Genomic DNA, 8,881 nt, shown 5'->3' with positions numbered 1-8,881 from the left:
TAAAAAGTCACTATCCCTGTTTTTAAAATCCCTGTTTAAGTACTGAAAGGTCTCCCCAGAGCCTTCTGTTCTCCAGGCTGAACAGCTCCAGCTCTCTCGGCCTTTCTTCACAGGAGAGGTGCTCCAGCCCTCTGATCAACTTCATAGACCTCCTCTGGACCTGCTCTAACAGCCCCACATACTTCTTGTGCTGAGGGCTTGAGCAACTTTGCTTGCTGTGCTTAAAGCTAGCTATATTTTGGAAAACTTAATGGCTCCACAGCTTTATTTGCACTATGCAATTTCAAAAACAACCAGAGAGCTTGATTTTATGCTAGGGACAAGTTAATTACGTTAAGAACAGAAGTCACAAAGGTTTAGGAATAAAATCAACCATGAAAGAAGAGATGTATAGACAATCCTTCTGCTTTGCAGCTGAAATTTTAAATCAGATTTATCATCACTGAGAAAGGAACAGACTTCTTTAGGGAAACAAGAAGTGACCTTTATATGCACAATGATATCAGCCTTAACAAAGATGTGATTCCCCCTTATCGAGAAGATGCCTGCACCAAAACAAAGAATGAGTGCACGTGGTGGAAATCAGCAGCTTCCAACAACTGCAAAGATGCAGTTTCCACCACCAGCTTCATTAACTGACTTGTGTAGTCAGCAGCCAACTGATTACCTTCCTAATGCCTCAGGAAGGTAGCTTTAGCCACAGTTGCATGAACAATGTCCCCAAAAGCTGCTCCAAAGTGTTGAACAAGACATCGGATATCTGGAGCAGGGGAACACTGAGCAGCTGCACGCAGAGGACAGCTCAGTCTAGGGCCATTAAGAGCTGGGAAATTATTTATGTTGATTAGCTTATATCTGTTAGGCTGGGCACTGGGGAAACACCAACGGTCACCTGCACGTGACTGATAAATCTCCACGCTCTCACCCCAGCTCAGCTGAAGGAGCAGGGGTTATTCTGGGTGCAGAGGTTGTTCAAGAGGGCTGAAGGTAGTACAAGCTACTTCTGCATGCTCACCATAGCTCCCTGCAAGATTATGAAGGTCACACAGGAGCTATGCAGCTGATCCATGAGGGAGGACCAGCCAAAAACCAAGAGTGAACATAGCACAGGCAGGATCCCCACTCACCACAGCATAGTCCCACCGCAGGCAAGTGGAGCTGGGATGGTGAGAGCACCAAGCAGCCCACAGCCACCAGACGATGGCAGAAAAAAAAATCAGGTCTGAGGTCAGTCTGGGAAATCCAAATGACAATTTAGGAATAGTAGAAGACAGGCCTAGACATAGACTTACCCACAATAGAGGCCAAAATACAGATCCTTGGCCCATGGGCAGAAGGTGCTGGGTAAAGAGCCAGGTGAGCCTGGTTGGGGCCATTAAGGTCTATTGGTGCCCTCAGAGACCTGATGCATATTGCATGTGTAAAGGGAATTAACCACCTTTAACCTGGAAACTGTTTATATAACACTCAACATTACTGTTTTTGAAATATGATTTAGTCTTTTCTGCTTGCCTGTAAGATAGCAATGACATCATCTTGCAAACCTCTTTCCTAAACTCCTGAAGTATCTTCTAATTTATTAATTCTGCTTTTCAGATTCCTGCATAACTTCTGTTCCACAATTCCATATGGTGCAGGTAGAGTGGTCTGGACTGAGTTCATGGAGAACTGAGGAGACAACAAATCCGAGCTGGTTCTCAAAACATACTGAGTATCAGACCTGAGATTCTTCAGAGGCATGTTTAGGCTGCAAACTGCACAATACTAAGATATTCTGTTGATTGGTAACCGTATTTTTGCTGTGGAAAAAAATTATAGTGAATCTACAGAATCAAGAGATACCAAGTCACAATGATAGCTGATGACTGAAAATAAATAAATTAATTAAATTTACTAGCAAAACAGCCAATATCTACACTGATTTTTTTTTTTTTCAAAACGGTTGGCATGGCTTGCCACTGTTAACCTGCTGATTAAATAGCTTTTTAAAAAACTCAAGAGTACTAGATTTTATTTACATGGCAAAAAAATGCAGATGACTTGCATATAATCAAAATCATTATTCATTGTTCCCTGTGTCCTTCTTCCCTCTCCCCATAACAATTATAAAGATATGCATGTCTATTCAAAGGCAAGAAGAGTTTCTGCCCTTTCTAAAGGCCTAAGCAACAACAATTACATCACACTTAAAGAGTACTAAATAGTGAGCAATTATTTTGATATCAGGGGACACCTCAGAAACACGTGAAAGTTACATTGTAAGAACATATTTTAAACTGATAAATGTTAACTCACTAACTCAGATTTCCTTTTTCTCCTCCACACAAACTTTACTTAAAGGTTTTATAGTATGTATTAAGATAATATTCAGATTTCATCTACACAAAGGCTCTCATTCACCCAAATATTCCCCTTCTTCTAAGAGATTTAATATAAAAAAACATTATGTGATACATGGTAAAACTGACAGATACTTATGAGAGCAATTCCATTAATTTCTAAAGTGTTAATGTCTGTGAAAAAAAGTATTCCAACAGATTAGCAGAAGCCATGAAAGCTAGCATGAAGATAGTTGTACTGTCATGGCAATTCCTTATTTTACACAAGAGATAGGGCTCCCATATGCCAGTTCTTGCCTTCTCAGTTTTAATCTTCCTTATCTAGTTCTGCTCTTTGAAGCTCACAAAAGCATATCATATTTTTTTATTCATAACAGAAGATGTGTTGGCATAGTTGTTAACAATGTCAGACACTAAAAGCAGGGAAGATATTATAAAGTGACTCTCAACTTAGGCTTGGGCAAATGTATTTAATGTGGTGACATGAACTTTAGGTAAATTGCTGTAGACATGTTGAGCCACAGGTCTATGTTGAACCCAAAATTAAGATACTGAGCTCCAGGGAAAGCTCCTTGGCATAGATATAAGGGTGCAAAATACTATTACATTTTCATGAGAACAGTATATCATGCCTCCTCCGCTGGCCAGGTCAGAGGAACGAAGCCATGGTCCTGACTACTCTTTCCCCTTTGTGAACCTCATGAAGTTCAACAAGGCCAAGTGCAAGGTCCTGCACCTGGGTCCCACCTTGCAATCCCAAGCACACACAGGCTGGGTGGAAAATGGATTGAGAGCAGCCCTGAGGAGAAGGACTGGGGGTGTTGGTTGATGAAAAGCTCAACATGAGCCAACAACGTGTGCTTGCAGCCCAGAAAGCAAACCGTACCGTATCCTGGGCTGCATCAAAAAAAGCATGGCCAGCAGGTCAAGGGAGGTGATTGTTCTCCTCCACTCTGGCTCTTGTAAAACCACACCTGGAGTACGGTTAATCAGCTCTGAGGCCCCCAGCACATCATGAAGGACATGGACCTATTGGAATAAGTCCAGAGAAGGGCCATGAGGATGATTAGAGAGCACTTCTGCTATGAAGAGAGGCTGAGGGAGGTGGGGTTACTCAGTCTAGTGAAGAGAAGACTTCAGGGAGACCTTTCAGTACCTTTGATTCTCATTTCTTCCTTGTACTTTTCCCAGTAAGGTGATGCTTTCCCAAATATGTGTGCATTACTCCAGTAAAGCCATGGAGTAAAACCCTGGAGTAAAACCAAAAGCATTGTTTAGACCAAAAGAGATTACTTAATGTGTCTTGGAGCTGTGTTCCCATTCACACACCCCAATATGGCATTTACCTCTCTTGCAAAGAACAGCACATCAGGGTTTGATTTCCTGAAATCTCCAGAACGTACCTGCAGAACTGTCATAATTTCCCCCTTCTGTATTCGTACATCTTACTACTGTTGCCTGAGAGGAGAAACTTGCACTTTTACTTTTCACCCTTATTTCTCCAGTGTGTTCAGGAAAAGTAAAGAGGTACAAAGGAGAATACATTTTCAGGTATATCAAGGATGTATAAATTTGAATTAAAGTCTGGGATTTTAAGCTCAGAAACTGAGTGATAATTACAGAAGGAAACCAACAGAAGATTTGCTGTGAGCAAAATACTAAATTTGGTGAAAATGGGAAGCTTTAAAATCAGTTGGAAAGGGAATAGATCAGTGCACGAAGCACCCAGTAAGTTCTAGGTTTGTTAAATATACAAACAGGAAGAAAACAACTAGAAAATCCTTATAGATTAGCTTCTAGTCAAGAAAGCCATCAGTGTGCCCTTGCTGCAAAGAAGGCTAATGGTATCATGGACTGCATTAGGCCAAGTACTTCCAGCAGGTTGTGGGATGTGATCCTTCCCCTCTGTTCAGCACTGCTGAGGCCACACCTGGAGGACTTTGTCCAGTTCTGGGCTCCCTAGTACAAGAGACATGGAAATTCTGGACAGAGGCCTACAAAGGGCCATGCAAATTGTGAAGGGACTAGAGCATCTCTCCTATGAGGAGAGGCTGAGAGATGGGACTGTTAGACCTCCGAACAGAAGGCTCCAGGGGGATCTCATTCATGTGTATAAATGTGTGTAAATACCTGAAGGGAGGATGCAAAGAGGGTGGAGCCTGGCTACTTTCAGTGATTCCCAGTGCCAGGACAAGAGGCAATGGGCACAAAATGGAACAACTGGTTCCCTCTGAACATTGGGAAAGAGTTTTTCACCATGCAGGTGACAGAGAACTGGCACGTTGCCCAGAGAGGTTGTGGAGTCTCCCTCCTTGGAGATCTTCAAAAGCAATCAGGACATGGTCCTGGGCAACCTGCCCTAGATGTCCCTGCTTGAGCAGGGAGGTTGGACCTCCCTGAAGACCCCATCTAACCTCAACCATTCTGTGATTCTCTGAAGAGGGAAAAACTGACTGAGAAAGGGATCTCGGTAATATGAAGAGTGAAACAACAATATTCACAGTGTTTAGGAGGGAAATAAGAAGGAAGAGCAAAATTAAGCAGTAGAAATAAAGAAGGCAGACTTCAATTAAGTCATTAATTGACATAAATTGTTTGGACATAAGTCCAAACAACTGCACTGCAGAGGAAAGATTTGATGTATGAGACCTCTTAGTTTTACTGCCATCAAACATGAAAAGAAAGCACAGAAAAACTCAGATCACTATGAATAAGTAGAAAAGAATAGCACAAACATATGAAAAGAACAAGCAACCCCCCAATGCCAACCCCCCCCCCCCAAAAAAAAAAAAAATACAATAAAACAAAACAAAAACAAACAAACAAAATTGACTAAAACACAAAACAGATGATACCGAGGGTAACAAGATAAAACTTTGTTAGTAGTAAGGAAAAAGAATTATAGCATGGGTCCACTTGTAAAGACAGAGAGAAAACTATTGACACGGGACACTGGAAGGCAGAAAGGTTTAGTAAAGTGTAAGGAATAAAAAGACTAACTATGGTATTCACCCAATTTAATTTGAGATTGTATTAACAGCATAGGAGTTCAGCCTAAAGGAGATGGAACTAAATACTCTCAGCTAAATTAAATATTCTCAGACTGCACAGTTTGGATGAATTTCATGCAAACATGGTTAAAAACTGAACTGGCCTCACAGCATTTAAATGGCTATCTGTAGGACCTCAAAGGAAAACAAAATAGCAAATGACTAGAAAAAGAAACATAGGCCGTATCTTTAAAAAAGTTGGAGAAAAAATTGGGAATTTTCAATCAACATCAGTTCATAGAAAAGTACAAGCAAAATTGTAAGCACAAAGGTAACACACACAAAACAAGTAACAGCTAAGACTGATTCTTTATGAATAAATCATATTAAGCCAATGTAATGTGCATCTTTGGCAGAATTACATGTCCTGTGAATAATGGAAAGGCAGTAAAATCAATAAAGATTTTGGCATGATCTCACGTACCATTTCTGTAAGAAAGCTAGGAAACCAAGGTCAAAAGCTACAGCAGTTGCAAAACTAACAAGTACTGCCATGTAGTTAAGAGGTCTTCACACTGATCTGCATGGTACTGCTAGATATTTTCATTAATCATCTGAATAATGCAGCAGGACATATATTGTTACTAAATTAAAAGACGTCAGCAAGTTGGGTAGTAAGAAAGAATGAACCCAGAAGAATCTCAAGATATCACTGAGTGGTAGTGATTAATACCCAATCGTGCAGTGCAGTTCCTGGGACAGTAATCCTCAGTATAAGCATCCTTACTATGCTAATCTTAAACATATTTGGAGTACTACAACAGTCTAATTAGAAACTGAAAAGATAAAAAGTCGCATTAGTTTCTGTTTCACTAGAATGACAATGGAATTTCACTAGAATGTACAATGAAAATACGGAAGATTTATGTTGTATTTCAGCCTACTTCTGAAGTTAGTGTGGAAGGCACTCATGCTTTGCTGTAACACACAGGTATAATCAGCAAAAATGAGGATAAAACAGAACTAAAAAGTCACAGTAAGCATTTAGAAATGCATATAACTCAATTTTAAGAATCTAGCTAGTTCTTCTTAATCCTTACAAGATGACTGAGCAGACATCCACATCTAAGATGGCTGACTAGAGCTCCTTTACAGTCAGTAAGCAGAAGCAGGCACATCAAGGTACAGTTATCTCGTCCTAGCATACACAGATGATCATGAGCTGCACCCTACCACAGCTTTCTTCTCTCCATTAACCATAAGGGAGACTGCACAAGTACCTCACACACATATCTTAAATTAGAGGAGCCCAGTCTTGTCTTCAGTATTTAAGCAGATATTCTGAATTGTACGTGCTGTCAGAAAATCATCAGAATGGTGCCACAGTTCTATCTTTTCTAACTAGGTTATCACAAAATCAATGAGGACCTCAGGTTGCATGCTTCAGTCTACATTTCTGTTGCCAGTTAGGCCAAAGATGATGTATGAAGGTTACAAAGAGTCATAAACAGGCCTTAATAACTCTGAGCTCATATTTTTCCAAAGCAAGCAGCTGACCTCCTAGCTTCTAAGCTTTCTGAGGTTCTTCCGATTAGAGGCATTGACTTCTGTGCTGCTTTTGGATAGATTTCCCTATGTGTTCCCTTTCCACCATGGCTCACAATTTCTGTCAGATGGTTCAAAAGAGGGAACATTCCTGTGGCTCTTTGTAACTTGGTTAGGAGTGCTCAAACTCTGGCCCGGAAACATCAGCAGGAGTTTTGCCTTTGATTTCAGTAGTACTAAAATTCACTCACACAAGTTTTGGAGCACAGGGTGTGAAGAAAAAAAAAGGTGGGTGGGAGGGGGGAAGGGGGAGGGGCGTCTCCTTGCATTGTTCCTCTATAGCTCACATTTTCAGTAGAGACATTGCTGGATGGTTTTCATCACAAACTTGGAAGAATTTATATTTTATCATTAAAATGCATAATCAAATTGTTCAACAGCATCTTAGGTTGATCAGAATAATGGAATGGCTGCCAGCTATTCTTCAGAGAGGTATCTGTGTTATACCCATTGGCTACTGATAATACAACCAACAACCACTTTCAAATGCAGCTTAACACTGTACACCCAGAGGCAAGCTGAGCTAGTTCTTCCAAGTGGGAATTTGGGGGAATATCAGTGGCTACAAAAAACAACCCTCCTCATTGGCAGATAAGGCAAGACAGTCCTCTAGAATTTCAGGGATTTATTGTGCATATATCTTTCCCATTTATCTAACAGCTACTTCCAGTTCTCATTGAATTCCAAAAACCCACTACAATAACAAAGAGAAAATTAAACACACCAAACCACCTTTTCTCCTTTTCCTTTCATGCGTTGAAGAACCGATGTCAACTGTAGCTATGTAACACACAAAATATTACCCTTTGATATTACTGAGAATTCAAGAATTAATGACAGCCCAGTGAAATACGGTGCTATGAATGAAGCTTCACAGCCTCTTGTCTGATTTTAAAGGAAAACTGAACAGTTTTGTAGAGGATCATGAACTTTATCTGGCAGAACATGCATACAGCAGCATACTACATTACATGATTTCAAGAAGCAGTATTAGGTTTCAAATGAGGAAATAAAGAAGCCCTTATTGTTCTTGTGATATGGAATATTCAGTGAAATAATTCCAACAACTGCCACATAGAGCAGTTTTTTTTTTTTTTTTTTTTAAGATAGACTTTTAACAAATTTTCTCTTCCCCTAAACTCACTACAGGACATGACAAAGATGCAAGTACGTGTTCACATCAGGTCACACTGAAATAAACTGAGGATGTACGAGAATAACCCTTGAGACAGCCAGGAGTGGGTTTCTGAGAATGACAAGCTGGAGCTGTGCAATATGGGGGCAGCATATCTTCGTCTCTGACTACTGCATATTTCTTCTCTGACAGTAGAGGTTTTGACCTTCCTGGAAGGCTTTACTTTTAGACCACTTCTGTCTGATTTAATTTTTTTCCCTCATTTTTTCTAACAAAATATTTTATTTATGGACATTTCAGCCTAATATTTTTTTTTTCCTACCATAATTCTCAGTGGCCCATTCTTCTCAGAGGCATGAATTTCTGAAAAGCAGATAGAAACCCAAGGTCAGCACTTGTTGCACTCAGGGAAAGACAAAATCTACTTATCTCACAATGTCCTGCTAATGTCCTGTCTATGTTAATAGAACACATGGGGAAAGGGAAAATTTCAAGTGGCTGAGGAAAAAAATGATTCAGAAAGAACTGGTTTATTCCCCTCTTTCCTGATGATAAACACAAAGAGACAATTTCCAGTACATGATCCTTGGAAAGCATATGTACTCGATTCCTAATTGGCCAAGGTTTTACCTCTGATGCACAGTGGCTGAAATAGAATCACAGAATCACTTGGATTGGAAGGGACCTTAAAGACTGTCCAGGTAAAATCCCCCTGCCGTGGGCAAGGAAAACCTCCCACCAGACCAGGTTGCTCCAAGCCCCATCCATCCTGGCCTTAAACACTTCCAGGGATGGGGCATCCACAGCTTCTC

The sequence above is a fragment of the Oxyura jamaicensis genome, chromosome 2, assembly GCF_011077185.1.
Source record: "Oxyura jamaicensis isolate SHBP4307 breed ruddy duck chromosome 2, BPBGC_Ojam_1.0, whole genome shotgun sequence".
NCBI classification, from domain to species: domain Eukaryota; kingdom Metazoa; phylum Chordata; class Aves; order Anseriformes; family Anatidae; genus Oxyura; species Oxyura jamaicensis.
The sequence above is the reverse complement of the archived record's forward strand: the minus strand, read 5'-3'. Positions refer to the sequence as shown.